We start from the raw sequence: 7,503 nt of genomic DNA, 5'->3' as shown, positions 1-7,503 counted from the left end.
AATCCTTTCCCCATTGCTTGTTTTTGTGAGGTTTGTCAAAGGTCAGATGGCTGTAGATATGTGGCGCTGCCTCTGAGGTCTCTGTTCTGTTCCATTAGTCCATATCTCTGTTTTGGTACCAGTACCATGCTGTTTTGATTACTGTAGCCTTGTAGTATAGTTTGAAGTCAGGTAGTATGATGCCTCCAGTTTTGTTCTTTTTGCTTAGAATTGACTCAGATATTTGGGCTCTCTTTTGGTTCCATATGAAGTTTAAGGTGGTTTTTTCCACTTCTGCGAAGAAGGTCATTAGTAGCTTGATAGGGATAATGTTAAATCTATAAATTACTTTGGGCAGTATGGCCATTTTCACAATATTGATTCTTCCTAACCATGAACATGGAATGTTTCTCCATCTGTTTGTGTCCTCTCTTATTTCATTGAGCAGTGGTTTGTAGTTCTCCTTGAAGAGGTCCTTTACGTTCCTTGTTAGTTGTATTCCTAGGTATTTTATTCCCTTTGTAGCAATTGTGAATGACAGTTCATTCTTGATTTGGCTCTCTTTAAGTCTGTTATTGGTGTATAGGAATGCTTGTGATTTTTGCACATTGATTTTGTATCCTGAGACTTTGCTGAAGTTACTTATCAGTTTCAGGAGATTTTGGGCGAGACAACGGGGTCTTCTAAATATACAATCATGTAATCTGCAAATAGAGACAATTTGACTTCCTTCTTTCCTAATTGAATACGCTTTATTTCTTTTTCTTGCCTGATTGCTCTGGCTAGAACTTCCAATACTATATTGAATAGGAGTGGTGAGAGAGGGCATCCTTGTCTAGTACCAGATTTCAAAGGGAATGCTGAAGACAGAATTTTTGAGAGCTGATGATACATATGCTCTTAGTGTCCAGAACATTATCTCTTATGAAAATTCCTCAAATAGTTTATGACTTTGAAATATTAGGGTTAGTTTCAGTTAAAGCATCATGATCTCTCCAGTAACCAAATATGCACAAAATAATACTTTTCAGTCTTAAATTGAGGAATCTTGATTATAAAAGGCAAAAAAGGACCAAATTACAGAAACATTCAAAGTTTCATTCCTTACAGTAAAAACAGGTGTAAGTTATCGTATTAGTAAGAAGTTTATAGTAATAGCCATAATCAACAAAATTGATATTTTTCTCCTAGAAAGCATAATAAGCTATTAGCAAAATTTATCAAATAACACTATAGAACTCTCAGTATCTGAAATATAGTTATGTGGAAGGTAATTACTATCACATATCCATGCTAGAAGGTACTTCATTCTACGTAGTTGCCCAAAAACACTGAAACGATGAGTCCCCTCTGTCTTAGTCCATTTTCTGTGCTTATAATGAAATAACTGAAACTGGGTAATTTATAAAGAATAGAAATTTGTTTCCTAATCCTGGAGGCTGAGAGGTCTAAGATCAAGGGGCCACATTTGGTGAGAGCCTTCTTGCTGGTGGGAACCTTGTACAGAGTCCAGAGGCAGTACAGGGGATCACTTGGTGAGGAGGCTGAACATGTTAATGCACTATACTCAGATCTCTCGTCCTCTTTTTAGAAAGCCACCAGTTCCATTCCCATGATAACCTATTAACCCATTAACCCTTTAATCCATTAATCTATGAATGGTTTATTCCATTCATGAGGGCAGAGCCCTCATGGTTCAATCACCCCTTAAATGTCCAAATTCTCAATACTGCCACATTGGGGATTAAATTTCAACATGAGTTTTGGAGGGGACAAATATTCAAGCCATGGTGCAACCTCTTAACATTACATATATTATATAGAACAGTGGTCCCCAACCTTTTTGGCACTGGGGTCAGTGTTGTCGAAGATAATTTTTCCACGGGTGGGGATGGTGGGGATGGTTTCGGGATGAAACTCTTCCACGTCAGATCATCAGACATTAGATTCTCATAGGATTATACAACCTAGATCCCTCACATGTGCAGTTCACAATAGGATTTGCACTCCTATGAGAATCTGATGCTACCACTGATCTGACAGGAAACAGAGCTCAAGTGGAAATGCTCATTTTCCAGCTGCTCACCTCCTGCTGTGTGACCCAGTTCCTAACAGACCACTGACTTCTATCAGTCCACACCATGGAGGTTGGGGACCCCTGATATAGGAAGGACCTCATGACTTTATGTATTTATCACTGAAAATGCATGCTACAGAGGAAGAGAATATTTGGTTACTATCCATTTTGTGTCCATCTGTGATGTGAAGTGGAAGCTATATCAAGAATTTGTTAGTGATAAAGTACTAGCTGTGGATAGAGCAAGGGCATATTTTTAAACTACAAACACTGCAGTGGAATATCAAGAAATATTTCTTAGATGCACACACAACCAGAGAGTGTTATTAGACATTCAAATGTTTGAAACATTTGAAACATCAGCATCTCAACAAGAAAAGAACCAAATGTGCTGCTCAGAGAAAAATCTCTCCAGAATGTCTGGATTAATATGCAACTCAAAAGTCCAAAACTATCTGGCAAAGTCTTCAAATATTTGCCCTTATAATGACTTACAATTGTAAATTAGCATTTTCTAATTTAGAAAAAAATAAAACGTAAGAAAAAGCCTGCATTTAAAACCTGACCTACAGCTCAGGGCATCCATCATCAAACCTGTTAAAAGTTAGAGAAACATATTAAGGATAAGCTATAATGAGGGAGTTTTACTAGGTGCCTCTGGGTACCACTAATTCACAACTAACATCCAACAAACCAAAAGGAGAGAATTGCTCTCTCCCTGGGCACAAGTCATTGGGGTGGATTTTGTTACCATACAATTTTTATAAATAAGAAAACTGTAATTCAGGTGAGTAAAATAAGCAAAGTCAAGATTATACACACCAGAAGCATGCCTAACTCAGGTCTTCACAATTCTAATTCATACTCTTTGCTTTATACCATTTCTTCTCATAATCAGAGCCTCTAGTGTGCTTTTGATATATGCAAGACTCTAGTTTTTTAAACCATCAACTTAAAGGAATACTTGTTCTAGAACTCTTACTGATCTGATAGCTACCAACTAGCTAAACTTCCCACATCACAACTAGGCACTGGTTGTTCAGCTTACATTAAAAAAAAAAAAAACAACTTCCTGTTATCCTACCAAATTGTCTTCTTTCTGCCACCTTGAGTGAGCATTCAATACAGTCCAAAGCAATGCGTATTTGAGTTCAGTGCTTTCTCTATTCTAATGGCACTCTATTCTTCCCTGGACCAAAGTATCAATTTATTTCCCTATCCCACAACCTACACTCCCTCCCCAGTTCCAGACCTGGACATAAGATAAGGAGCATCCAAAAACTGGATCTTTTTTTAATACCTCTTCTTAAGCCTTAAACCAACATTGTAATTTACAGTTGAATTGATGGTTCATATTCATTCTATTTGCCAGCCTTTGAAAGTCAATATAACTATTTCCACTAGATGGCTGTCTTTACCAAGAACTGTGCCAGCTTGTGGCAATTTGCAAGTTTTAAAGCCTACTTTTTACAGATGTAAGTATATATGCAGCCACTTAATAGGCTCGCTCCTATAAAGTGTTCGTGTATGACTTTATTTGTTCACTTCCACATTGCTAAAAGTCAACATGATAAAAATATAATGTGTTCTAGAAAATAAGAGAAATTGTATTTGTTTCAGGTTGAACATTTTCTTAAAGATGTAAGGAATTTTGTCCTGGAGACTTAAAGACATATATAAAAATTATTTCAGTGTAATTGTTTATATTGTCAGATCAAAATTACTTGTTGGTTATCAAAATTGTGTTCTTTAATGTTTAGGAGAAGAGATTGGCTATCACTACTTATAGTTGGAATTTGTTTTGCACCTTTGCTCTAGGTCATAAAGGTATTTTAAAGTTAAAATATAATACATTGGGTAGAATTTGTTATATGCTACAATTTCTACTCTAACAATGAAATTGTTTCTGCCCTTCACATGTTTTGTTATTTCCTTAGTATTTGATTCCTTCTTATTTGATTAGTACAACAATTCAGCACCAAGTTTGGAGAGGATTGGTTAGATGGTTGGTTGTTTTTCAGTAGACTTTTTATTGAGATATAATAAAACTAAAGAAAAGTGCACAGATTTTAAGCATATACGTTGACTGACTTTTGCAAAGTGAAATTAACATAAATGTTTTTGTGCAATTGTTTATCTTTTTAAATTGTATTTGCTATTTGTTTGGTTATACCCAAGTGTAACCAGCACCTAGATCAAGAACTAGAACACTATCAACCACCCAGAAGCTCTTAATCACCTCCCCAAAGTGGTGACCATTATCCTGACATCCAATACCACAAATGGCTTTTGCCTGTTTAGAAGTTTATATGAATCATCCCACTTCTTTTGCTTTTCGTTGTGTTGATGAGATCATCTATTTTGTTTTCACTGCCATGTATCACAACTTACTTATTGATGATCATTTGTGTGGTGTCCAGCTTAGAACTATTATGAATAGCGCTGTTAAGAAGTTTTGATATATACCCTGAATCAATATGTATATCCATTTCTTTGAGTGAACATACACCTAGAAGTGGAATCGCTAGGTCATGAAATATGCATATGTTCAGCTTTAGTAAATATTGCCAATTTTCTGAAATAGTTGTACCAATCTACACTCCCACAAGCAGGATATGAATTCCACTATTCTGTTTCCTCGTCAGCACTTGGTATTGTCAGTCCTTTAAACAGTAGACATTCTGATGGGTATATAGTGATATCTCATTACAGTTTTAAAATGCTTTTCCTTGAAAAGTAATGAAATTGTTTATATGCTTACTGGTTAAGAATGTTCCAATCTTTTTTTCATTTTGTATAAAATTTTCAGTCTGGATGCAGTGACTCATGCCTGTATTACCAACACTTTGGGAGACTAAGCTGAGAGAATTGCTTGAGCTCAGGAGTTTGAGGCTGAAGTGATCTGTGATTGCACCGCTGCTCCCCAGCCTGAGCCATAGGGCAAGACCCTGTTTCCATTTTTTTTTAAAGTTACATATTTTCTATCTTTATTAATTTGTGTGAATCAATGGTAAGATATAAATATAATTATCTTCTCGCACTCTGGGACTTGACCAGTTATGGTCTTAATATTATCTTTGATGAGTAAAGTTCAGTTTATCAATTTTATCTTTTATGGTTAGCACATTATTTAGGTCCACTTTTTAAAACCTTTGCCCAGATAGTCATCAGACTACCCAAAGTCAATGTGAAGGAACAGATTCTAAAAGCAGCAATAGATAGGCAACTAATCACCTATAAAGAAAATCTCAGCCAGCGCAGTAGCTCATGCCTATAATCCCAGCACTTTGGGAGGCCAAGGCAGGCAGATCATCTGAGATCAGGAGTTCAAGACTAGCCTGGCCAGCATGGTAAAAATACAAAAATTACCCAGGCATGGTGGCGCAGCCTGTAATCTCAGCTACTGGGGAGGCTGAGGCAGGCACAGGAGGTTGCAGTGAGCCCATATCACACCACTGCAGCCTGGGTGACAGAGCAAGATTCCAGAAATAAAGAGAGAGAAAGAGGAGGAGGAGGAAGAGGAAGAGGAGGAGAAGGAAGGCAGGAAGGCAGGAAGGCAGGAAGGCAGGAAGGCAGGAAGGCAGGAAGGCAGGAAGGAGAGAGAGAAAGAAAGAGAAAATCTCATCAGACTAGCACCCAACTTCTCAGCAGAAATCTTACAAGCCAGAAGAGATTAGGGTCCTATTTTCAGTTTTCTTAAAGAACTGCTGGCAATTAGCCATGAGTGGTAGTGTGCACCTGTAATCCCAGCTACTCAAGAGGCTGAGGCAGGAAAATTGCTTGAGCCTTGAAGGTGGAGATTGCAGTGAGCCAAGATCATGCCACTGCATTCCAGCCTGAGCAACAGAGTGAGACTCAGAACTGCTGGCCAAGAATTATGTATCCTGCTAAACTAAGCTTTATAAATGAAGCAGAACTAAAGTATTTCCCAGACAAATCAATGCTAAGAAAATCCATCACCACTAGACCAGTTGTACAAAAAAGTTCGAAGGCGTTCTAAACATGGAAATGAACAGACAATACTCACCATCATAAAAGCACACAAAAGTATAAAGCTCACAAATCTTATAAAGCAATTTCACAATTGAGACTACAAAGCATCTAGGTAATAACATCATGACAGGAGTAATTTGGAGTAATTACAACCTGACTGCTGTTTCACATATCAATATTAACCTTGAATGTAAATGTGCTAAATACTCCACTTAAAAGATATACACTGGCAGAATGGAGAAAAAATATAATCCAACCAAATGTTGCTTACCAGAAACCCACCTAATGGGTAAAGACATTTACAGATTCAAAATAAAGGAGGGGAAAAAGACATTCCACCATTCCACAGAAATAGAAAACAAAAGCAAGCAGGAGTGGCTATACGTATAACAGATAAAACCGACTTTAAACCAACAGGAAAAAAAAGACAAGGAAGATCATTAAAAAATGATGAAAGGATCAATTCAACAAGAAAATGTAAGAATTCTAAATATATATGCACCCAACACCAAAGCACCCAGATTCATAAAACCAATACTACTAGATATCAGAAAAGAAATAGACAGGCCAGGCACAGTGGCTCATGCCTGTAATCCTAACACTTTGGGAGGCCAAGGCGGGCAGATCACCTGAGGTCGGGAGTTCAAAACCAGCCTGACCAACATGGAGAAACCCCATTTCTACTAAAAATACAAAATTAGCCAGGCATGGTGGCGCTTGCCTATAATCCCAGCTACTCGGTAGGCTGAGGCAGGAGAATTGCTTGCACCCAGGAGGCGAAGGTTGCAATGAGCTGAGGTCATGCCATTGCGCTCAAAAGACAATTTGATATAATGAGTGCAGATATATAACAAGTCATGATATCTGATAGGTAGTCTAAGTCCCTACCTTCTTCTTCAGAATCGTCTTGAATGTTCTTCGTCCTTTGCATTTCTAGATAAATTTTAGGATAATATTGTAAATTTCCACAGGAGGAACAAAAACAACTTCTGGGACTGTTAATTGAATTAACCAATAAATTAATTTGGGAAAAATTGACATCTGTGTGGTTTGTAATGTGTTGATTTAGCTAGGCAATACTACGTCTCCCAGAATTCTTTTCCCTGATGGTTTTTGGTTAGGGTGAACCATAGGAGGCCTTTCTTGCAAGAGATTTGAAGAGCAGAAGTAAAGCAGCAGCTATAATTTTTATGTTCATATGTCAGAGCAGGCATTGTTATCTCATGCACATTGTAGCTAATCTCTTGGCTCGCCTTTGTTGGTGTGGAAACAGCAGTCAGGTTGTAATTGCTCCAAATTACTTTGAATCTTCTTTCAACTCCCCCAACTCTTTGGCAAAGGGCACCAATTTCTCCTGATGGACACCCACATCACCAAGGCTAGAGGCAGTGAGACTTGAGCTGATCCAGGTTCTGCCTCTGTTCTACTCCCTAATATCCTTCTTTCCTTCTCAA

Source organism: Cebus imitator, unplaced genomic scaffold (genome assembly GCF_001604975.1).
Source record: "Cebus imitator isolate Cc_AM_T3 unplaced genomic scaffold, Cebus_imitator-1.0 Scaffold238, whole genome shotgun sequence".
In the NCBI taxonomy this organism is placed as follows: domain Eukaryota; kingdom Metazoa; phylum Chordata; class Mammalia; order Primates; family Cebidae; genus Cebus; species Cebus imitator.
Note: the sequence above shows the minus strand (reverse complement) of the source record.